The sequence below is a fragment of the Erinaceus europaeus genome, chromosome 2 (assembly GCF_950295315.1).
Source record: "Erinaceus europaeus chromosome 2, mEriEur2.1, whole genome shotgun sequence".
In the NCBI taxonomy this organism is placed as follows: domain Eukaryota; kingdom Metazoa; phylum Chordata; class Mammalia; order Eulipotyphla; family Erinaceidae; genus Erinaceus; species Erinaceus europaeus.
Genome location: NC_080163.1, coordinates 105,025,621 through 105,051,508, shown reverse-complemented (window position 1 = coordinate 105,051,508; position 25,888 = coordinate 105,025,621). Strand labels below are relative to the sequence as shown.

At 36.0% G+C, this 25,888-nt stretch overlaps 1 protein-coding gene across 1 annotated transcript in view; it reads right to left on the bottom strand.

Moving 5' to 3' along the window:
• TENM3 (teneurin transmembrane protein 3) overlaps positions 1 to 24,962 on the bottom strand; it is a 1,349,345-nt gene extending 1,324,383 nt beyond the window's left edge. Inside the window, exon 1 of the mRNA XM_060184664.1 lies at positions 24,843 to 24,962. The gene's annotated coding sequence lies outside the window, so the exon portion shown is untranslated. The remainder of the gene's footprint in view (positions 1 to 24,842) is intronic.
• Positions 24,963 to 25,888: the final 926 nt, after the last annotated feature.

Below are 25,888 nucleotides of genomic sequence, written 5' to 3'. Positions count from 1 at the left end.
AACGAGGAAACAACCACAGAAGAGCCTCAACTCTTGGCTCTGTAGTAGTAGAAAGCAAGAAATAACAGTGACTCTGGTAGAGCTTCTCAATCTAGGGAAGGAAAGTCATACTAAAGAGAGGGAGACAAGTTTGAATGCATCAACATCACACCTCGTTAAGGACAAAATCTATCATACAGTTACCAAGTCTTATCTATTACCCCTCTTAGATCCTCATGCATCCACTTATGTTCAAACTATGTGATCTTACTTTATGTATATTAGAAATAATATTTTATACTGTAAGAATGAAAGCCTGAGGGTAAATTATTCAAATCCCTGAGCACTTAGCGGAGAATAGAAGGCTTTCTTGCATATATAGTCTCTTAAAAGTGATTGCACTGTTTCTATGGTACCTATGACTTCCACTCTGAAATCAGGAGAGACCTGGCTGGAAGATGGTGTGTCAATTTAGAACCTGTGAAAGTGCTTGGGGGCACTGTCAGTTAGTGGCTGAAGGAAGAGAGTCTGACTGGTTTGCTTTGTTTGGAATGCAGCATCAGTGCATACAATGCAATTCTAGTCAAGACATTGAACACTTGACTCTTTCATTATCCATAAGACAGTGATCCTACTTCATAAATTGTTTCAAGAATTAAATAATTAGTTATAGACTACACAGACTATACCTAACATCTAAGAAGTGCTAGCTATTATTTTTTCATTTTGACTAGAAACGTCTCATAAAAAGTAAGTTAAGTTTCATCAGATACTAAATGCCCTATAGTAACCAGTGTCTAAAACCTAGCATGCTGAAGATGAACGGTCACAGAAGTCACTAATAAAAATAAGAATAACAACTCTGAACACCTGATTAAATTGATATACAGTAAAAAGTACTATATTTGCTTCTGTGGAGGGACTCTAATTCATTTAAACTCTGAGTATAATGTGTTTTTATAAGTTTGTATTATGTATTACTATTAGTTGTACTTTTACCTCATTTTGCATAACATTTTATCATAATTAATAAACTACGTACAGTCTAGATTTTATATGAAAAATATAAAATATAAAGTTTTAATTAGGAACATATAGACATCGAAGCAAATTAGTTGTTCTAGTCTACATAAATGTTATTTTCCTTCCTACTGAATATCATAGCTTCACCAGTACTCTATTAAGAAAATAGTTTGAGAATTTTAGTTTTATAACTAGGTCTTTCTTTACTTTTAATTTTTAAAAATTATTTATTTACTTTTATGAGAGAGAAAGAGAGAGAGAGAGAGAGAGAGAGAGAGAGAGAGAGCGTTCAGAGCTAGGAGGATACAGAGGAGCTAGGGAACTGAGACCAGGACCTTTGACATGTAAGTCCTGGGTTCTAAAATTATCTTCCTGACCACAACTCATTATATAAGAAGATAATTTAACCTTATTTTATTTTAAATGTTTTGTTTTATTTTAAAATGTCATATTTATTGATTGATAGTGAGTAAAAGAGAGAGAGACAGAAAACAGCACTGCTCCACTGTTCATGAAGCATTTACCCCTCACCCTCACCGTGCAGGTAGAAAAAGTTTTAGTACATTTTTCTAAATATCTTCTTTGCCACTATTGTTAAGTTTTAACATATAATTTATCTTTTTTAGCATAAACTAAAGCATTGTGCACACTAGAACTGATCTCAAGACTTAATGAATAAAAGGGGGAACATGAATGAGAGCTCAGAGAAGCCTGAAAATCTTGATTACCTTTTCCCCATGTTTGTCTTCACAGTCTGCTCTTCTATTGGTTATTATAGCTGATAGCCAGTGTAGAGTGTAAACCATGTTGTGGGGAGAGAAATATTACACTGTTTACTTGTTTTGTCATGTGTCTGGCAACATTTCTATGGCATATGTTCAGTATATGTTGCACACATGTGTACTGTACTTAGGAATTCTGAGTTGGGCAAACTGGGTAGAACTATGCTGCTTCCTGTAATTCACACTGTGGTAGAAAAGCCACAGCCTGTCAGGTGCCAAAACCAACAGCACACACATACACACACACAAACACACACACACACACACACACACACACACACAAGACCATAAATCATGTTAAATGGGGATTACAAATTTAGGGAGCCCTGATAGGAAAAAGGAAAAGTTAAGTTTTGACCATTTTACATAAATTCATTAAAGACAGCTGGAAATCTACATTGATTTAAATGAATCCTTAGCTCCCAAATTATGTGCAGTGGCTCAGACTTAATGAAATATTTATTCAAAATCAACAAACTGCCCTGCAGGAGTCTTTCACCATAAAGGCAAGCATTTTATTTACTGCATTTGATTCTCACCTATGGCAGTGTTACAGCCACCTAACATTAGGGAAACTGATTTACTTCCATCAGGCAATTTAAATAGATTGTAACCTTGCCATCCAGGTAAAAGTGCTTGCCCTTGGCTATTACTTAGCTTGACCACAGGGCTTTCTGGAAACAGCAAAAGCTTTATAAGTGTCAGCTTATGGCTAAATCAATGTTTATGCATGATGTACCTCTGAATAGCAAACACTTGCTGCCTGCAAGCTAAACAACGTTTTTATCTGTTTGCCTATTTCTGCGTTTTCAACCACTGCACAGAGTGTTGCGAATCACATTTAGTAATAATTATCTGCTGGTAGTTCATGAAAAGGAAAATGGTGTGATTAATGAAAAATGACACACACCGATTACTTTGTCATGCCAGTCTCTGTGGAGAAAGAGTTTCTCTGCTGAACCCAAACGTGACCTCTTTTACCTTTAATAAGGTCAAGGAAGGGGGTGGGGGGGGGAGGGAAGTAAGCACCTGGAAGATTAGTTATCAATGCTCCAGTGTGACTCCAGGATATTGCTTTCACTAATGAACTTCAGGTACCTAATTAAGCAGGATGATACCACCCTCACCTCTATAGCAAAAGTGGAATGAAAAACAAAAGACTGAATGTGCTCTTTTGAAATGGGTAAAAGTAGAAAAATTAGCTATGTGACATGACATTAGAATCTATCCAAAATATTTTTTAAGTCCAAAATTACAGTTTGTCTCAACTGATCAGACTGATTTAAAAGTTTTCTTTTCCTTGTTCACATGTAAACAGCTTCTCTGCTCTATTCCACTGAAAGGAAGCACTGGTACTTGGTTTCCGTGTTCTGCTGTGACTGGGGAAATAACAAACTGACAAAACTATAGCAACTGCTATTATTAAAGGAGGAACTTTATATATATAGCGACCAAAAATAGTTCATCATTATAACAGTAAAGTCGTAGAAATAGACCATACAAGAATGCAGATAGGGAGAAAAATGATCATCTTTGATGAGATTAAACATTTCATCAAGATTTCTCAGCAACTCCTCCAATTCTGAGTTTCAACTGGAAAACACACACAAGGGTAAGCAAGAAGCAATGAAATAAGGAATGAAACTAAACTTATTAACTACATGGGAAAATACCAAAACCAAAATTAATGCTTAATGATAACACACAGCAAAATTCATTTTCTTCTCCCTTCATATACCCACAAATTTTAGAAGACCAATTCTTTTTTGACATCAGTAATATTTACAACTTCTCATGGAAGTAACTGATCATTTAAACTTGGTTAAAAATAAGAAATAAATAAGGATGCTTTCTTGCAGAAAAAAAATTGACTCTGAAATAAAATTAAAAAATCAAACTTAGAAATGCTGACATTTATTTCAAGGAGGCAATTTTCATGAATCTTTTATTTTCTCACATGCAATCTGCACAATCTAGCACCATTGTTCTATGCAGTCCATGCTTCCTTTATTGACAATCCTGATTGTGAATAATGGAAGAGTCTCACTAAGGGGTCACTTTAAAACTTTCCAGATACTCAGGAGTGATATCACAGTGCTTTATGCAATAGACTTTTCTGCCTAAGGCTCTGAGGTCCCACATTCAACTCCTGGCACCACTTTAAGCTAGAATTGTGCATTATTCTGGTTAAAAACAAGCCTACAACATCAACCAAAAAACTCAGAACTTTTCAGGCACTAGGTAGATCTCATGCTAGATTCCTGACACAGTGTATATGAGGACTCAGTAGTGTTCTGGTTTTTCTCACACACAAACAAATAGATAAATTACTTGAAAATGAGACCCAAAAAAGTGTCTATATGTAGAAGTCTGCGGAAGTTTATAACAGAACAAAACAGACATATTTCATTAAGATACCACACTTCATTTGTCAATGATGATTTTTTTTTTCATTAAAAGGGAAAGAGCCTTTCCAAAAGACCTGTTAAGCCTCCTCTGAATTTAAGTACACATCAGTCAAATAGTCATTCATTAGTTGTAGAGGTTAAACTACAAGGTTCTAATTGTCTCAGGGGATACACAATTTTCTTTATGCAATTATTAGACTTGAAATAATTTCCAGAAAAGTTTGCTTTACTACAAAAGGAAGTAAAAGAGTGTCTATACAAAATGAGGGTAGGCATATATTTGATTTAAAACCACAAAACAAAGCTGCATAAATAATTATTTTCAGAGAGTAGTATAAATAACCTTTTCAATATGAAGAAAGATATAATCAGTATCTATCTCAACTGTGAAAAAGCCATCCGATAATTATTTCCCATAAGTAGCAGAATGATTAATTGTAAAATACTATAATATTTTCTTATATCCATTACCTATAGGCCTGAGTGTTGTGGGAGACAGAAGAGGGCAAGTAAACTCACTTAGCTCCAGACATGACCAGAACTTAACAGTGTATCTCAACAGTGTTCTTTCTTCTTCTGCTTAAAGGAAAATTCATGTTTTAACACTTAATTTGAAGAACAATAATTTCACCTAAGCTCTTTCTCTAAATAAAAAATATCAAATAAAAGTAATTGACACTAAAAATATTTGTTAGTAGGGCACCAAAGAAAATACCCTGGGTGGAGGGTGAGGGTGAATGCTCAGCTTCATGATGCAGGGAAGGGGGGTAGGGGGGAAGGAGATGAGACACAGTCTTTTGGTGGTGGGAATGGTGTTTATGTACATTCCTATCAATTTGCAGTCATATAAATCACTATTTAATTAATATGAGAGGGGAAAACTGATTGAATATCTCAAACTTTTTAAAGCACAGACTGGGTCTTTTTAATACATAGGCTGAGTCTTTGATATGTTGACTCTCTTAAAAGCTTAGTTCAGGGAGAACAAAAGCAACTGGTGGCATAGCTATATGCAAGCACTGTCAGAGGACATGAATTATGGTGAGGGTGTGTATAATACAGCAAATCGTAACAAAGGGATTCTTCAAAGTTAACCCAATTGCCAAACAATGTGATTATTGCAATAACTATCTATTGTCCTCTTAAACCCTAAGACAACAGGAATCTCCCACTTCCTCTATAGAGCCTATGTTTCTCCCAATCCTGGAACCTCTGGGGTGGGGCTCACTTCCCTGCACTCCTCTCTAAAGTCAGGCCAAATGATATTGCATCCGCTGATTCCAACCTAATCAATACAACAAGTACTATCTCAGCATGCTTCACCTCAGACTATGTACAGAAACATCAGGCATGGATTGCTAACCCTTCACCCTCATCACTCAGGTGAGACCTTTCCTTTCATGGTAGCCTCTAATTCCATTCCAGGAGGCTCACTTCCTAACAAAGTCCCAAAACCTAGATATAGGCCAGGTCCCGTAAGAGCAGCATATGTTCACATGTATCTATAAATTAGGGCAAAATATATACCTGAAAGCAAAAATAGTCAATAGTCTTTAGTAAGTCAGTATCAAGTTCATAATGAAATAGTGTCCACTTAGACTTAGATACCCTCCTCACCCACTTCCTATTACAGTTCTATCACTCACTCCAAAGCTATCCTTAGCAAAGCAAGGACTGCAAAAGTTGAATAAGGGCAAGAGACTAGCATACTTTAATGATGACTCTTTAGTCACTATCAGGCCATTCCACCAGCTGGGGTCCTAATCCTGAGTCTCCCAAGCAGACTTGATGGGCCTAGACCTCAAATAAATCCCTCTCTCCATTGTTTCTGGTAATCTCTATCAGGAACAACAAAATAGACCCCTTTGTGGGCCCCCATAGGACTTGCCCTCAACTTGGATCAACAATGGTAGAGAATGTTCCATCCTCTGAAGGGAGGATGGACAACATACTCTATGATACACCTGAGGAAGATGGGTTGATACTGGGGCAACTTGAAATGTTTCTACTCATGACCGCAGAATGTGAGCTCAGATCTAGAGGGATGTAGAAGTCACACAGGCTCCTAAGCTAATTATGGGCCCCAGATCACATCAAATTGATGGGGTTTACAGTAATATTTATACCCCTTTTCCATATTAGGAAGCTACTCTCTTCCCTGACCCAATTTCTGGTCCTTTTCCCAACCATGACATTATCTCCCCAGACAATAATTAGGATTCCCCTGCATATCAGATTTCAGGCTCAGGCAAAAAAAAAAAACAGCTCGTATAGCTACAGTTCCTTTGAAATATAACTAAAATATGCCTACTAGCTAGCTACAAAATGAAGGAGCCCCTCCCCCCAAAGGAGGGGCACTATTTCAGCCTTTAGGTCCATAATTGTCCAACAGTTTGGCTTTGTATATTAACTCTCTTTTCTGCCACCAGGTTCCAGATGTTAGCAGGATGTGACCAGACTTCCCTGGACAGACAACCCCACCAATGTGCCTTGAAGCTCTGCTTTCCCAGAGCCCTTCCCCACCAGGGAAAGAGAGAGACAGGCTAGGAGTATGGATCAACCTGTCAACAACCATGTTCAGCGGGGAAGCGATTACAGAAGCCAGACCTTCAATCTTCTGCATCACACAATGATCTTGGGTTCATACTCCTAGAGGGTTAAAGAGTAGGAAAGCCTTCAGGGGAGGGATTGGTATATGGAGGTCTGGTGGTGGGACTTGTGCGAAGCTGTACCTCTCTCATCCTATGGTTTTGTCAGTTTCCTTTTTATAAATAAAAAATTTTTAAAAATATTTGTTAATATCAATGAATTATATCAGAAGGAACATAAAACAGCACGTATATAACTGAAGGTTTTTTAAAAGGAAAATATGATCTTATATTGAGTGAATAACTGGAAATCAATTTTTATTAACAAATAATTAAGATATATAAATAATTTTAGAAGTATGAAGCATCTTCAAGATCATCTTAATTATGTTGGGATGAAAATTTAATTCCAGAGAAGTTAGGTGATTTGTCAAGATTTCACTACTAGTCTTTAGCAGACTTAAGATTAGAATCTTGATTTGCTAGTTTCCATTACCCATTTATAATTTTTCTCCATTCCACACTGCCTTTCACTGTTTAGTCCTAAATCCAAAAATAAAATTATATTAAGGACATGAGATCTCTGAATAACATGGCTACTTTTCCAGAGTAAAGTTCTGTATTTGGAGTAAGTCAGAATTTTTTTTTCTAAAATAAGACTTCTCATGCATGGTTTCTGAGAAGTATATGTACAGAAAAATTAATTGGCATCAAAGTATATCTAGAACTATCTTTAAGATCTGAACATCAATGACCTTTGGACTTAGATTTTAAATCTTTTTTGGCTTTTAGCACCGTATTTATGTATTTGAGTCTTTGTGTTCTTATAAGATTTACTGGATTTTTTGAAAAATTAAGATATATAAATACAGTGTTTTTGAAAACAAGTATTCAAAAATGGTCATTTTTCCTTCTTATTCTTAGAAATGAATATGAAAATGAACTCAATCTTCTTGGAATTCTGATTATTCTGCATATTTCACTGGACTGTGCTTAATAATACAAGTGAGCCTGAGATCTATACTATAATATAACATTATAAAAGTAAGATGTGGACATGGGGAATTTGAAGGAATATATATATAATTACCTGATAGCTTGGAAAAAGATACTAAGTATGGCACAAGTTGACTGAACAGGACAAACATGCCCTTGTCCTTATATAACCTGGTCTCCCTGCAGCAATCAGGATTCTAGGCCCACCCTGGATTGTGGCTGCTTTATTTTGTTATCACTGTAGTCCAGGTTTTAATTTTGAAAATGTTCTGTATTGTGGCTGGGAAGTGGCATATTGGTAGCATACAGGACTTGCATTCTGAAGTCATTCCTTCATACCATATATACCAGAGTACTGCTGTAGTTCTCTTTCTCATTCATTCTCTCACTAATAAAGAAATAAAAATTTGAAAAAGGAGTAATATGATAATGCTCGGTAACAGGAAACAGATCATTGTCAGTAGCCAAATGCCCATAATTGATGGGAGAGGAGAAGCAAGATTGTCAACCAGGAAGACAGAAGTTAGCTGATTCACAACACCAGTGCATTAGTGACAGGAAAAAAAAATTGACTTCTTTTATAGTCCTTGTACTTCCTTTGTTTCAGGCACTTTCCCCTTGTCCCTGGCATCCTGATAACACCAAAATCTGACACCTTCCTCTCTATCCCTTGATGGGGTCAAAGATTTGAAGGCAAAGAGCTGGGGATAATGTTCTGAATTCAATCTCTGCCCCTGGTCCTGACCGGCTGTCATCATGGACACTTAAACTCTTGAGCCTCATTTTCCTCATCCACAAAATGTAATCCATAATAACTCCATTGAGTTAACTATTTACTAGCATAGCAGACTACAAAAATGTTACATGTAGTCTCATGCTTTCAAAAGACTATTTAATAACATTTTTGTAGGAATACATAAAAAGGAATATGCAAGTTCTCCCTAGGAGCTATTATGATATATAATATAAACATAAATCTATGGGACTGGGAGGTGGTGCCCTTGATTGAGCACGCATGTTACAATTCACAAGGTCCTGGGTTCGATCCCTGGTTCACACCTGCAGGGGGGGAAGCTTTGCGAATGGTGAAGCAATGCTGCAGGCGTCTCCCCCTCTATTTCCCCCTTCCCTCTCAATTTATGGCTGTCTCTATCCAATAAATAAATAAATATAACAACAAAAAAGGTTTTCTAAACATAAGAAAAATATTTTATGTTAAAAATCCACTCTGTTAGTGGAGTGGATGTCATGATTCACACTAATATTTGTATTGAAAAGATTAGAAGTCATTCCTGAGACATTCTTTATGTGTACAGTTTATCACTATAGCCTTCAGGAGACTATTTTTTTCTTTGTTTAATGCATTGGTGAATAATTTCCAGGTGATGAAAGAAGTATTGATAGGGAAGAAGAGGCAAGGAACACAGTGAGGGAAAGACTTTGTGTCTTTTCTCTCTCTCTGGTATGTGCCACAATATTTCTAATTGTAACATGATTTATCATTATAAAATTTCTTTTAACCATATTATCGAACTATGCTACTGTCAGCTAAAATGTGCCATTCAATCAGAATCAGATAGTAATGTACATTGATACCTATAATGTAATTCCACCAGTCTTACAGCCTACCACACTGCGATGCCAGAAAATATCAAAATAACAGTCTTTGAAAATACAATCACATGTTGAAGGGAACTCATTTACACATCCTTATGCATCCCCTTCCCATAATTATTTTAAATAAGATTTATGCAGTAGGAAAATGACTGTTTGAGCTTCAAGCATGAAAATCCTGTTTTGACCTCCCATATTAATTTTTGACTCAAAATGCTTTGTTTATAAAAAGAATATGATCAGTATTGCTGTATATTCCCTACCATAAATTTATAATTGTTCTGAGCAGTTAAAAATTGGCTGTGGTCAAGGTCCATCATGTGGTAATTCATAAGATTTAATATAATAATAATAATAATCTACAGGGACTAAGTGATGGAGCACCCAGCTGAAGGCACATACTACCTACCATGTGTGAGGTTCCAGGTTCAAGCCCCAAGCTTACACCTATGGGTGTGGGGAAGCTTTATGTGCAGTGAAGTAGGTGTCTTTCTTTTTCACTTCCTATCCCCCCTCCCTCACCTCTCAATCTGTCTCTGTCCCCTCAAATAAAATAAAGGAAATAAATTAAAAAGTAAAAAATGGCCACTAGTAGCAATGGTTTCCTTGTGCAAGCACTAAAGCCCAGTGCTAATCTTTATAGGAGTAAAAATAATAATAATAATCTACAAAGATACCTACTCTGCTTAATGACGTATATTGTTAACATAATAGGGCTTTTTTTTTCTATCTTAACTCAAAAACTAGAAAAATTTCTATAACTAAAACTGTGGATTTCTTGCTCATGAGAAAAACCGAATAAACAAACATATAGCAAAACTCCATTTTTAGCATCAGTATGAAAATTCAGACCATTTCCAACACATAGTAGGTACTAGAAAATTAAATTCTCATTAGAGGAAGAAGGTAAAGTTGAGTATTTAAGTAAAGCTCTAGGATTTCATTACTTTTCTCAACCTGACGCTGTTGACTGGCTACGAAAGAAGGGCAAACGCTAGAAGAAGAATTACTTTTCTTACTCTTTTGTCATATACCAAGATACTAGAAATAGCATATCTAAATATAAAATGACTTACAAGGCACATTAGAAAGTTTCATTTAAATTAACTTGGAGAGGGAGTCCAATGATAGCGCAGTGGGTTGAGCGCACATGGTGCAAAGCTCAAGGACCTGGCGCAAGGATCCTGGTTCGAGCCCCGGCTCCCCAGCTACAGGGAAGTCGCTTCACAGGTGGTGAAACGGGTCTGTAGGTGTCTATCTTTCTCTCCCCCACACTGTCTTCCCCTCCTCTCTCCATTTCTCTCTTTCCTGTCTAACAATGACAACATCAGTAACAACAACAATAATAACTACAACAACAATGGCAACAAAAGGGAAAATAAATAAATAATTTTTAAAAATTAACTTGGAGATTCCCCTTGTCTTTAAGTTATCCCTTCTCTCCTTAGCTGAACTTGTGCTAAAAGTCTACAGGCTTCAGTCATGTATGATAAGACTATAGCAGATGCTCTGGACCATCTTCACTAGGTGTCTAAGAAAAGACTGTCAGGAGTAATTAGCATACACAAACAAGCCTATATTTTCACCTCTAAAAATTTGTGAAGGTGGTGGGGCGGTGGCGCAGTGGGTTAAGCGCGTGTGGCGCAAAGCGCAGGGACCGGCGTAAGGATCCTGGTTCGAGCCCCCGGCTCCCCACCTGCAGGGGAGTCGCTTCACAGGCGGTGAAGCAGGTCTGCAGGTGTCTATCTTTCTCTCCCCTTCTCTGTCTTCCCCTCCTCTCTCCATTTCTCTCTGTCCTATCCAACAACGAATTGCGTCAACAAGGGCAACAAAAGGGGGGGGAAATGGCCTCCAGGAGCGGTGGATTCATGGTGCAGGCACTGAGCCCAGCAATAACCCTGGAGGAGAAAAAAAAAAAAACTTGTGAAATCTCTTAAGTCATAGAAGGGAAAAAATATGTTGAACTTGAATCCAGTAGACAGAATTTTATACAGATATGTATATATATATATATATATATATATATGTTGTGATTTGCTTTTATTACATGTATACACATTTTATTTATTTTCCATTTTTTACAATACTATTACATTTTGACATATTTTGAGTGATACCTATATAACCTCACCACATCCAACACCAAAGCTGTAGTGTCATCTTTCTGTCAAAATGATGCCATACAGTGGCTGGGAGATGTCTATTGGTAGCTCACAGGATTTGCAAGTGTGTGTGGTGTCTCTCTGCACTTTACTGGGTTGGGTTTGCTATCTCCTAGACACCATGAGGTTGTAAGTTTGATTGCCAGCACTGCATATGCCAGAATGATATATGGATCTGGTTCTGGTTTTCTCTCTCTCCCATTAAATAAACAAATAAACAAACATTAATTTTAAAAATTCTTGGCTTCCCAAAGCTTTAAATTTAAGCTTAAGGCAATTACCAGAGCAATTTTTTAGAAAGATACACTTTATTTTAAAACAAAAGATTGGGGTTGAGCAGTGCCACAACTCACTGAGCAAACATGTTAGCATGTGCGAGGGCCTGCGTTCAAATCCCCAGTCCCCACTTTCATAAGGGATGTTTCATGAGATGAGTGACGAAGCAGTTATACACGTCTTTCTCTCTTTCTACTCATTTATCTCCCCCTTCCCTCTCAATTTCTCATCGTCTGTATCCAAAATAAATAAAATATTTTTTAAAAAGGTTGGTCACATCATCCCTTACTGATGCAGGATAGAAGAATTTCCCTTCCCTCTAGTTTTTCAATAAGTTAAAAAAATTAATTAATTAATTAAAATTACTGGCTTTGTTGTTGTTTAGTCATTTACATTCCACATAGGAGCGAAACCATTTGATAATTGTTTTTTACTTCCCTAATTATTTCACTTAGTACAATTATCTTAAATTCCATTCATTTTGTTGCCACAGAATATTTAGAATGTCATGTTCACTCTTACTGACTGGGAACTTCTTTACACAACACACTCAGCTAAAATAGTTACAAAGGGTGGCTATCACATGATACCAAATGTAAGAACTGTGGGGGTTGGGCGCCAGCACAGCGGGTTAAGCGCACATGGCAGGAAGTGCAAGGGCAGGCATAAAGATCCAGGTTCGAGATCCCAGCTCCCTACCTTCAGGGGGGTCACTTCACAAGCGTTGAAGCAGGTCTACAGGTGTCTATCTTTCTCTCCTCCTCTCTCGATTTCTCTCTTTCCTACCGAACAACAAAAGCTATAACTACAACAAGGGCAACAAAATGGGAAAAATGGCCTCCAGGAGCAGTGGATTCATAGTGCTGGCACTGAGCCCCAGCAATAACCCTGGAAGCAAAAAAAAAAAAAAAAAAAACAAACGAATGTAAGAACTGGTAGTTCTTACAATTTGGGGGACGCAAAGACTTTAGTGTTTTTGATCTGCATATTCTATGTAGCAATATTACATGGCAGACTTTGAAAAAACAGGACAAACTCTTCAGCTTCTCTTTCTGTTGTCCTTCCCTTTGGTCTTCAGAGGGACTCAACCGCCAGAATTTAACTTGGTAGTGCTTCTAGTACTGAGCTCTTGGAGTAGTGTCTATAAATTCCTCTCCCCAAAGCCAATAGCAAAGGCAGCATCCCTGATCCCAGCTGATCTTAGCAAACTTCTAGGAAGATGAAATCTTATGCTGGAGTTTAATTATATTTTTATACAAAAAGAATGTTTCTTTAATATATTTTATTTGTATTTATTTATTCATTTATTGGATAGAGACAGCCAGAAACCAAGATGGAAGTGGAAGATAGAGACAATACACAGAGACACTTGTAGACTAGCTTCACAACTTGTGAAGCTTTTCTTCTTCAGGTAGGCTTGAACCTAGGTTCTTGTGCATTGTAATATATGTGTTCAACCAGGTGCACCACCATCTGGCCCTGGGATGAATTGCTATAGAATTCGGTATCAGCAAAGCAATACCTGTCAAACATTGCTGTGTATATTGTTGTACACCAAAGCAAGAACTCTGGTGAAGGAGGGAAAGGGATGGGATGGAGTGGAGAGGCATTGGGTCATGGTGCATGATGGTGGAAAAGGACTTAGGTTGGTGGTGAGAATGTTTTACAGACACCCATTACAGGGAGATTAGAAATTGTATTTATGTGTTAATACCCATACTATAAAAAGCTAACTCCCTAATAAAGTCAAGAGAAAAATTAGGATATATATTAAGAAACTTTTGTGCTAAAACAAAATGTCATTACATTAGCTTACAGGATTTTGATGTAATAATTACCTAAATTAAAGTTTAAGGTACAAACAAAACCAATAATAAAAAAACAAAAATACATAGCATGTTGTTCTGCATTGACTGTGAAGCCTCTGACATCTTATGTATTAGGCTCCCAGACTTACAAATGATAGAGTATTAGACATACACAGTGAAAATTAATTGTGTATGCCGAACACTTATTCAACAGTGACTCTTTTGCAGAATGCTTGAATATTTTTACTTGAGCAAAATTTGCCAAGTTGATTATAAATGTGATATCTTACCTCTTTAATACATTTTTACAATTTGCACATAATGGTTCCAAGGGAACTTGTAAACCATAGTAAATCATAAAATTCATTTTGCTTTGCATCAATTCATTCATCCATGTGCCAACTAATCACCTCATTTCAAAATTCAATAAACCTAAATACCTGGATTTATGATGCTTTGTCAGAATTAACAAGGGAGTATCAACAATGTGGAATTAGAAGTCTATTGCAACTTAAAGACAAGCACCTAGTTGAAAACAATTAAAAAGACTCAGCAGCAATAATTATATCCACAGTGTTAGCAAATAAAATAAATTAAAACTGATTTAATTTCTGCTCTGGGAGATGGGGGAAGCACAGAAAAGCCTTAATTTAGTCAGTTAAAACACAAGTTGTTTGAAGCAAAACTTTAAAGTGATTGTAAATTGGGCTTGTAGTATTAACAGTAGTCTTAATTGCAAACATAATGCTCACACAAATTTATTTTTAAGGATGTACTAGTTGGGTAAATTTTATATCGGTAACAATAGTTCTTGAAACATGAGTTTCCCATTTAAAAACTAATATCGGTGATTTATTATAATGAATTGATGAATGGCATACTATTTCAATACACAGTATCATAATAAAAAAGAAAAATCCTCTAGTTTTGACAAATTACAGTAAAATTTGTGTAGAGAATCTCACTTTGCTAAAATTCTGTTTTATATGCATTTTTAAATGATGTCATTAACCTTCTATATTAAACCCTAGCTTTTGACTTATTGTTGCACTAAAGAAATATATCTATAATGCTAATACAAAATGTATAGCTAGGTATAGCTACAAACCACACACATGTTCATATTCATTACTATGAATTGAGGAGTCAGAGAGAAAAAGACTTATATTGAGTTTGAAAATAATGTCTGCATATGTCATTTAATCAGTAGATTCTATTTATTTTCTCTTAATACATATTTAAATTAAAATCAGTTATTAATTAATAATAACAAAGGAAGCATCTATACTTAATTTTTCATGCTTTATATAATGTATTTTTCTTGCAAAGATAAGATGATATAAAGAATAAAAATAACATGCATGAAGATGCACAAAACATTTGGTAAAAAAAAAACATAAAGACAGAGCAGATATATATTTTTCCTGAGGACTTTAAAAAGTATCTGATTGTTAAAGTCACAAAAGGTCTGTATCGTTCTGTTGCCCCTTTAATTAAATTCTTAGAAGTAATCAGATGCAAAATGACAAATGGCAAGAAGAGAACATACCACTGCTGAATAATTTTATCATTTATACCTATAACTGTCAATCCACGAAGGGCTATTTTTTATATGTCACCTAAATCATAAAAGCTGGTACCTTTTTCTGTGATTCATGTTAGTCTTGCTCTGTGATTTACTGCTAAATTATTTCCCTCCTCTTTCAGAGAACTTTTTTTTTATCTCCTTTCTGTGATTAATCTCTCTGGTTTGAATGAGCAAAGCTTTTTAGATGAGTGAGTGTCACAATTTCGTTGAGTATAAATTTTTTCACTATGATTTTTTTATCCATATGTTTTTTTTAATGTGATCCAAAAGGACAATTATTTATTTAAAGGCTTATATTTCCATTAAAAAAAAAACCTTCTCTACCTCAGTTATGCATTTCAGACTGTTCTTCCAGAACAAATGGCCTTTGCTTTGACAAGATGTCATGACAATGGTTATTGGAAGTGATACCACACAATAACAGAGCTTTTTCTCCAAGTAGATGGCCCTGTTTTGAGTTATTTAAGATCATAGAACATTTTGATATCTGCTTTTCTTATTGTGAGAGTGGGGTGTGTGTGTGTGTGTGTGTGTGTGTGTGTGTGTGTGTGTGTGTGTGTGTGTGTGTGTGTGTACACACACACACAATGGGCCTATGCTTTCCTGCTGGTTCTTGAACAATTCCGGGCTTGTATTCTCTGTGACTAACACATTAGTCCCTGAATTTTACGTCTTGAACAGGCAAACAGATGTTTCAAACAGCTTTAATGAGCCCCATCAACTAGGCTCTGTTGCCATATTGGATGCCTGGGAATCACATTTTATTTGAGATTGACATGTCCAATATGCACTTGGTAATCTTTCTGAAGGCAACTGAAAATTACTCTCCCCATACACCTTCTTCTCATACATCTTTCTTCCCCTTTTATTAACAAATTTTACCTCAGTTTTTCACACATATATACCTAATACATTGGTTCTATAAGCAGTTAATCTGTCTTTATGCCATTGTGGAATGATAGAATATATATATATATAATGTTAGCCATCAAAAGAAGTATATAGTAGCCAGTTTTTCTCTTAGTCTATCAAACCTTTATCCCAAAACTGCTTATGGAGGCCAGCAATATAGCTCACCTGTAAAGCAAAACAGCTTTATAATGTATATTACCTAGTTCTAAGCCCAGCCCCTTTCATACTAGAGGAAATTTTGATGCTATGTGGTATATTTTCTTAACTTTTTCCCTATCTCTCTCTCTGAAAAAAAAAAAGTCAACTCAAAGTTGTGTAGCCCTAGAAACAATGACGGTGACAACAGCAACGAAAAAATGGAGTATTAGTAATTGTATAACTTTTTGTTTTTTGCCACCAGGATTATTTCTGGGATGGTGACTTCAGAATCCCCTTTCTCCCAGTGGACTCTTTTTTCTTTTACTAGATAGAGTGTGAGATACAGAGAGGAGAGATGATAGGATGACACTACTTTCACTCTTGTGAAACTTCACTTTTGCAGAAGCTTCTATGTGGTGACCCAGGTCTTGAATCAAGTCTGTGTGCGTGCGTGTGTGTGTGTGTGTGTGTGTGTGTGTGTGTGTGCACTCTATTGGAAGAGACCATCACTTGACTCCCTGATTTCAAGACTTTTATTCCCTTTATTCTTTGTCATTTATCCCATGAAAAGCTGAATGAGAAACAGAACGCAGAAATTCAATGATTAAATACTAAAGAGGAAGATCGTGGCTAAACTTTGTCTAGATTGTAGTATTTGATAAAGATATCCATGATGGAGTTAACAAATATAAAGTTCATATCACTTTTGTACAAATAAAGAAGCAGAGATTGTATATGAGCTACACAGTTTAAAGCAGAACTTAGTAAACAAAATATAAAAAGCTTTTATAGGAGGGGGTAGATATCATAGTGATTATGCAAAGATTTGTTTATTATTGTTTTTTCTTTTTACTGGATAGGATAGAGAAAAGCTGAGGGAGGACATAGAGAGACAGAGAGACATCTGCAGACCTACTTCAATGTTTGTGAAGCAACCCCCTTCCAGGTGAGGAGCAGGGGACTGGAATCAGGGTACTTGCATGGGTCCCTGCACTTAATACTATGTGTGTTTAACCTGGTGCGCTATTGCCTGGCCTCCATATGCAAAGAGGCTCTCATGTCTGAGGCTCCAAAGTCCCCATTTCAATCCCCCTGCACCAGCATAAACCAGAGCAGAACAGACTTCTGGTAAAAATAAAATAAATAAATAAAACATTTTACAAATCAGTAAGAACCAGGAGGCCAGGTGGTGGTGAAGGCATACATAGTATTAGGTTAGGCATACATAGTATTAAGCACTAGGACCTGTGCAAGGATTAGATTCAGGCCCCAGGTCCCCACCTTCAGGGGAGGACACTTCACAAACAGTGAGCAGGTCTTCAGGTGTCTGTCTTTGTCTCTCCCTGTCTATCTCACTGTCCTCTCTTAATTTCTCTCTGCCCTATCCAATAGAGTGGGGGGAAATGGTCACTAAGAGCAGTGAATTTGCAGTTCCGGCACTGGTCCCCAGGAACAACCCTGGAGTCAATATATAAACAAATAAGCAACTAAATAATTAAATAAGAATCACATATAAAGAGAAAAAGTAGTAGCACACATAGCTAGTTTAGAAAACAACTACAATGAATAATCACATATTTAATGGTCAGTTATACCAGTATTGAAAGCAAAACCTATAGTGAGTTATCTTTTGGTATGTTAAATTGGAAACGTTTTACAATAAAGTAATATATGCTTTGGTAAAGGTTATGGTAAGGCAGAATCTCATGCACAACAAATTTAGGTACAAATCAGTTATAAAAACTTTATGAAAGACAAAGATTATCAAGAATCCTTAAATGTCCATAATTATGATACGGTCCCTTTATGTCTAGGATTCAACTTTAATAAAATAATCTAACATTCTATAGAATATTATTGTAGGAGCTGGGCAGTGGTACACTGGGTTAAGAGCACATGCTACAATGCACAAGGATCTAAGTTCAAGCCTCCAGGTTCCCACCTGCAGGGGAAGCTTCTTAAGCAATGTAGCAGATGTCTCTCTTCCTCTCTACCTCTCCCCTATCCTCTCAAGTTCTGTATCTATAAAATAAACAAATTAAGAAAGTTAAGTACAGTGGCTACAGAAAAGACAAATCCATAAACAAAACAAACAAAAACCCTGGATTATCTATCACTTAGAAATATGAGTCTGAGGGGAGTCGGGCAGTAGCACAGCAGGTTAAGCACAGGTGGCGCAAATCACAAGGATCCTGGTTTGGGCACTGGGCTCCCCACCTCCAGAGGAGTCGCTTCACAAGCGGTGAAACAGGTCTGCAGGTGTCTATCTCTCTCTCCCTCTCTCTGTCTTCCCCTCCTCTCTCCATTTTTCTCTGTTTTATCCAACAATGATGGCATCAGTAACGACAACAATAATAACTACAACAATGAAACAAGGGCAACAAAAAGGGAATAAATAAAATAAATATTAAAAAAAGAAATATGAGTCTAACTTATTGCATCTTTCTCCCTCTACCTCTAGTTCAGCAGAATGTTAAATATTGTCAAAAGAACTCTAGACATACAGAAACTACCCATGTACTGAATCTAAAACCAGTTACTGTTAACTCTCCATTTTTTTCTTTTCCGGTATTTTTTTCTTTGCTAATTTTTATTCGATAGGATAGAGATAAATTGGGAGAGAAGAGGGAGATAGAGAGTGGGAGAGAAGGATAGACACTTGAAGACCTGCTTCACTTGTAAAGTACCCCCACACACACACAGGTGGAGAGTGAGGGTTTCAACCAGGGTCCTTGTGCTTGGTAATAATATGTGCACTTAATAAGATCCACCGCCTCCTGACCCTTTTCTCCTATACTCATTTTACCTGAAGACCCTGACAGAAAAATAAACTTCTTATGTATGACTTCTCTGAGTTGGATACAAAATTTGACTGAGTTACATACTTCTTTCAGATATCAATCATTAAATTTAGTTTGATACAATCAAGAGTTTCTTGGACTTTTACTTTATCTGAAATAGTGGCATACAGCTCTGAAATTCTTTATGATAAATTGTTAGATTGATAAATTCTAAAAATAAGTATTGTTCACCCCCTCAAAGAATAAGACAGTACTTTATTGTGCAAAAATTCATTTGCTCATTCCTCAATATGAAACGTCTCTTCTATGCATTGCCTATCAATGTAGATTCAAAGACAAAGTTTATGTGTGTCCAGCAGAGAAAAGAAAGTAGCAGCATGAATGAGGAAGAAAGCATTTGATAAAGCTTTCCTTTAAGGTGAAATGTTAAGCCTGAGACTCCAAGTATAGCCAGGGAGAATGCAATGCCATGAAAGGGAGAAGTGAGTTGGAAACAGAAACAGTCAGTTTGTATTTATTTTCAGGAAGCTGTTCAGGAACTTTGTTGTCTTGTGTGATGATGCTCAATTGTGGACAACATGCACTTAAACTCTTAACTGTTCTTGTTTCCTCTGTTGGACTACACTTACTCATGGGCAGATACACACACTGTGTCACAGGCCCCCTTCAAAAAAGTTTCCCATTGTCCATTTTACACAGGAAATGTTGAAATCAGATGCTCAGTGGACCACAATGACATTTATGGGTCAGGATGCACATTCAAATGCAAGTTGATTTTCACAGCAGGGGACATGTGACACAATGACACCTACTCACAAAACCCTAAGGACCAACTCTGAACAAGAGCAAAAAAATTTTTTTAAACAACGGAATACTGCACATGAATTGCTTTCTATTAAGAGAAAATTTTTACGTGTTGAATTTGAAGAGATGACTTGCACTGAAGTACTGATTTTTCATTCACCCTCTACTTATTGTCAGTCCCAAATCATCAGATTTCCTTTGTGAAATACATAAAACTGAGGTGAAAAATTTAAAGAGGTTTACACTTAGGGGAAGAAGCTTTCCTAAGGGAAAAGATTTACAATCATATATGATTTACAATCATAGGGTCAATGAATACCTTTTACTTTGATTCTAGCATGACAATTTTGCAAGAAGCCTTTGAAGATTATTAGAATGATGATTACAATAGCCCCTACATGCTAGCAGATTTGTCAAAACAGAGTTCATTTCACAGTTTGTGAAAAACAGAGTATGACCAGAAGATAATTATACTACTAGATTTTCTGATTGTGAGATAATCTACGTTAATTATTCATAATAGATGATTTACAATAATACATTGCAAACTTTCAGCAAATATTTGTGTGTATTATTGATTATTTGTTAAATATGTTCAGTGCTTCTTCTGTGGACTGAGAGACTTTTTAAATTCATAATATTGCAAAAGTATTCATTTAAATGAAACAAAAAGGATCTTTACTTGGGTGGATTTGAAGATGCTAGAGTAATGTTAGGGGATAGCCTGGTAACTTCCTTAGAATACAGTCAGCTGATAAGATGTTAGCACTAAGTAAAAAAGTTCTAATTCTAGACCATAGATGTGATAACTCCATGGAGATATATATATGCCAATTTTTTAAAAGTTACTAGTGCTTATTTCATATTAGATAGACAGAGTTTCACAGGAGATAGATACAAGCCAGAAAACCACTCTAATGTATATGATGTTGGGCTTCTAACCTGGAAATTCAGGAATGTGAGTCCTGTACTCTACCATTTGAGCTATCCCGAGTGCTCATGGGGATTCCTTACACCAAATAATTCAATGTTAGGTCACTAATTCCTGCTCTGAACTACACGTACAGTCTGATTTTTTTTTCTTCTAGACTGGTAGAGTTTATAATGGTCCTTGCAAGAAAGTGGTCTGTCATCAACAATTCCCAGATACTGGTAACTTCCTGTGGTAGACACAAATAAGTACAAGCCAACCTTCAGGTGGACTGTGCATTTTTTTATTGGAAATATTTCGAACTATCAGAAAACCCAGCTCTTATTAAGAATATGCAGCTGTGAAAGGGAAGAGTAGGGAAGAAAACAACTTTTTGTTTCTAAAAAAGTTTGTGCTATCTTTGAAGCTAATTTTGATGAGATGGAAATCACTATATAACCCACAGATTAGTCATTAGAGTGTGGGATTAAATAGTTTCATTAAATACAACAAAGAACAAAATAACCACTAAATAATAGTAATTTTCAGTAACAGCTGCCCTAATGTCTTTGTACTAACACATGGAATGGTCAGCCTTATTTAAATTAGTATAGTCCTCCCATTTTATCACTATTAAATGGTTTAGTAAAAATTTGATTTTGAAGGCCCATAAAATCACTGATGTCATGTGACAAAGTATTTCTGAAAACTCATTCCATGTTGTAAACTCTATATTTCTCTCTTTTAATAAGAAACCCAAAGTAGTGGCATATAAACAATTAGATATATCACCTTTTAAATAGAAAAATAATTGTTAACTTAGTGAATGGAACAGTGAAGTAAGGAAAAATCAAAAGTTCAAAAGTGTTGAAGAGCTAGAAGTTCTAGTTTAAGATGAGAAAGCATTTTCAGAAAATTGTATCATGGGTTATATTCTGTTAAAGAGTATAGAAACAACCATCTGAAGTCTGCCTTTTTAAAATTTAAAAGTATACTGTTTTTTTAAATAAAAAGTAAATTGGTTTAATGTCCCCAAGAAAGAATGTAACAAATGAACCAAACAGCTACTTCCAAAATGTAGATATATTAATTTTTTAAAGTCATCTTTTCTTTCTCCACAAGTGCATGTATACATTGCCTCTCTTACTAAATCATAAATCTTTTAAAACCAGGAACCTTGGTTTTTATGAAATATGAATTTCCACAACATCTAGCATTGTGCTTTCCATATAATTATACTCAATAAATGTTGAAGAAGTAGAGGAGTCTACAACAGAGGGAACTTTACTCTTTAAATTATGTTTTAAAAATGAGACAGGCTGAATTATAAAGTACTGTGTGAGAAAAAGCAACCTTAGGACTCAATAAGAAGGAAGAAAAATATTTCTGAGCTCCATTCCACAGGGTTCAGTAACACTGCTTAAAACACAATTTTTTTTTCTAAAATATCCTTCTGATGTAAGAAATTATCTTAAGAAAAATGTTCGATAAGAAATTTAGAAGCATCCCAAAATGTTTAAGGAAAATATCTTGTCCCATGGGATTTATGTTGTTAAATTCCTGAGATACATGTGCTGTAGTGTTTGAATCATTCTTTTCTCTGCAGCTGTTGACTTCTAACTGTAGATGTTGCTGTCTTTGTTTCTTGTGCTTCGCCTACAAAGATGAGTAAAAGTAGTTTGCCAGAGCTCAGCAAAGGGCATAGTGTAACAAAAAATTACGCATACTGATTCAACCCAGTTGATTTTCATTTGTCAGCCTGTGTTTTGTTTCCCACACAAAAACACCTTCCGTTGCTAAAATGTCAGGACAATTCATATAATACTAGTACCCTGAGAAAATGTACACAGATTTCTGACACTGACAATCTCTGGAATAGAAAAAAAAAAAAACCCACATGTTAGAAGACAATTTGACTTACCACTAATTACATGCTGTCTTCCTAGCAAGAGAGGACACACAATCACATTTGCCATGTCACTAACTCATTTGTGGGGCCTTGGGGAACAGGGTGGGAATTCATCCTTTGACATTATTCTGGATTGTCTGCTCTTTAAATATTATTCCATTCGGATTAAGCTTTTACATTTGCAAGTCTTCTTTCATGGGATTTTTATAGCATTTTAAATATGAAAACTTTTTTTTGAAAACTCTTAATATTCTTGTTGAGATGTTACTTCTACAATGTCTCAGAAATTAAAAAAAAATTACTTGTATGGAAGAACTAGAAGTGGATTTAATCAAATATTACAAATGAAATAAAGTGGATACAATAGAAGATAATACCAACATATTTTTTGTACTTTATAGTCATATCAGCTAAAAAAACCTAAGGCTTATTTTTAGCCAGAGCACTGCTCACCTCTTGCTTATGTGGATGCCCAAGTACTGAATTTCAGACTTGGAGCCTCAGGCATGAAATTCTTTTGCATAACTGTTATGCTGTCTCCTTGGTCCATTAAAGGTATCTCTTATTGAAAAAAAAATGTATATGCTATATTATGATATTAAAAAAAACATTTATTATTAACATGAGAAAAGGAGAGAGAACCACAATAACATTGTGACCCATGCAATCCTTCTAAGTTCAATGATCCAATCACTGTGCAACCTCTTAGGCTGGTATATTATGCTCTTATGGAAATGATTTTAGTGGTGAATTACTATAAAATCTTGTTTCACTTAAATTTTTTCCTCTAGATTTACAAAATGGACTATGATTGCATAATGTCAGATGTCCAAAGTATAGTATTTAAAGAAATAAAACTCTTCACTGGAGGAGGAATAATGAATTCTACCAAGCACTGAAAATTGGAATAAATTTTAGTCACATTCCACACATAGTATAGTTTCCTGGCTTCTTTGTTAGATGATAAAATTAAAAATTAAGCATTAATTTATAGCTTAATCCCCCAAAGAGATAAGATATTATACATAGCATTTTTTTCTTAAAACATCACTAAAATTTGTTGTTGATAATAACCATGAGCCAGATAGATCTAACTCTTAATTCCTACAGTATACTGCAATACAGTTACATAATGCCTATGTCATCCAATGTGTGTGACTTACATTGTCACTGTTATTTCCCTTGAAATATTGCTTACTTTTTTTAACACAGATTCTTAAGAGAACATGTAAATGCATGAAATGGGAAAACATTACATCAGTAAATATATATATATATGTGTGTGTGTGTATATATATATGCATATGGGAGAGGGGAAGAGAAGTGATAAATGGGACAGTTGGAAGGTAGCACGTACAAGTTTATATAGCAACTTTTGAAAGTAATGGCCTTTTAAACCTAAGTTGTTTTTTTTTTTCTCCAGGATTATTGCAGGGCTTGATGACAGGTGACAGCACTATGAATCCACTGCTTCTGGTGGCCATTTTTTTTTCCATTTTAGTGGATAGGACAGAGAGAATTTGAGAGAGGAGGGGGAGGTAGAGAGGAAGAGACAAAGTTAGACATCTGCAAATCTGCTTCACTGTTTGTGAAGAGTCCCCCATGCAGACGGGGAGCCAGAGGCTCAAACCAGGATCCTTGAGCGGGTCTTTGATCTTAGTATTATGTGCGCTTAACTGGGTGCACCACTGCCCAACCCCATAGTCCTAACTTCTTATCTGTGAAATGTTGGTAAAACAATGAGGCTCCCATGTCTGGGTCTGGCTTCAATTTCTGATATGCAACCTTGCATAATACTGATCGGTGACTGGGAAGAGTATAATATTGGACATAGCATAAACAAAAATTGTGAAATACAAATTTGTGTGGAGTGTGCCAGGAAGCCAAAGCAAAACCGTCCATTTTGTCTTTAAAGGCAGAAACTACCCAGACTTGTCCCAAACTCCTGTTTCCTCCTTTAATCCTGACTAATATTTGTTAAATGTCTCCATGTGGTAGGCATCATTCATGTATATACAGGCTGACCCTATTTGTTTTTTTTACAAAATCCTTGAGAACAAGGCACCAATGTTAACTTCAGTTTCCAGAGAAGAAAAATAATTTCAAGTTGTGTGCTCAAAGGCTACTGTAGTAAAAACACCTACCTCATTCATAACAGGTTCTTAGCTCCCATATCATGTCACTTCTGTCAGTAGATAGACTCCTTTCTCCATCTGTACCGCTACGGCTTATGGTCACACCTGCCTTAGCTCTTCTAGACCAGTCCCCTAGATATGGATCTGAATATGTCTTCTTCCCATACCTATCCCTTTGATTCATTTAATTCAACTACGCCCTGATTTCTCAGACAAACAACCTCAAAATGTGGACAGAGCATCAGCAGGATTTGAGTCACCTGGGAACTTGTTGCAACCCGCTCTTGGGTTCAGCCTTACATTCCTTATTCCTGAAGACTGAGGAAATATGTATGTGAACTCAGCTATCTATAGATTAACAAACCTCCCAGATAATTCTGGGGTACACTGTGACGACTGATAAATATATACTAGTGGGGATGATCAGTGTCATTATTTGTTAAACTTAATTTTCTATTATGTTCTAGTTCCAGCTTTGAATTTTAGCACTGTCACATTTCCTATGTCACAACAGATATGAGAAATTTTGCAACTATTACTTCTGAGATGCTACTTTTTAAAAAATATTTATTTATTTATTTATTTATTCATTCATTCCCTTTTGTTGCCCTTGTTTTATTGTTGTAGTTATCATTGTTGTTATTTATGTCATTGTTGTTGGATAGGACAGAGAGAGATGGAGAGAGGAAAGGAAGACAGAGGGGGGAGAGACAGACAGACACTTGCAGACCTGCTTCACCGCTTGTAAAGTGACTCCCTGCAGGTGGAGAGCCAGGGGCTGGAACTGGGATCCTTACACTGGTCCTTGCGCTTTGTACCACCAGCACTTAACCCACTGTGTTACCGCCCGACTACCGATGCTACTACTTTTAAAAGATTTATTTATCTGTGTAAGAGAAAGAGCAAAGACAGACCACTGGTTAGCATATCCAGTGCTTTGAATCAAACCTGGAACCTCATAAATGCAAGTTTTGCATTCTCTTTCCTAGTCTCTGGTCTGTTGCTTTTCTTTACCTGAAATATTAATCTTTATTTCCCTAATTTTGTCTCAACCT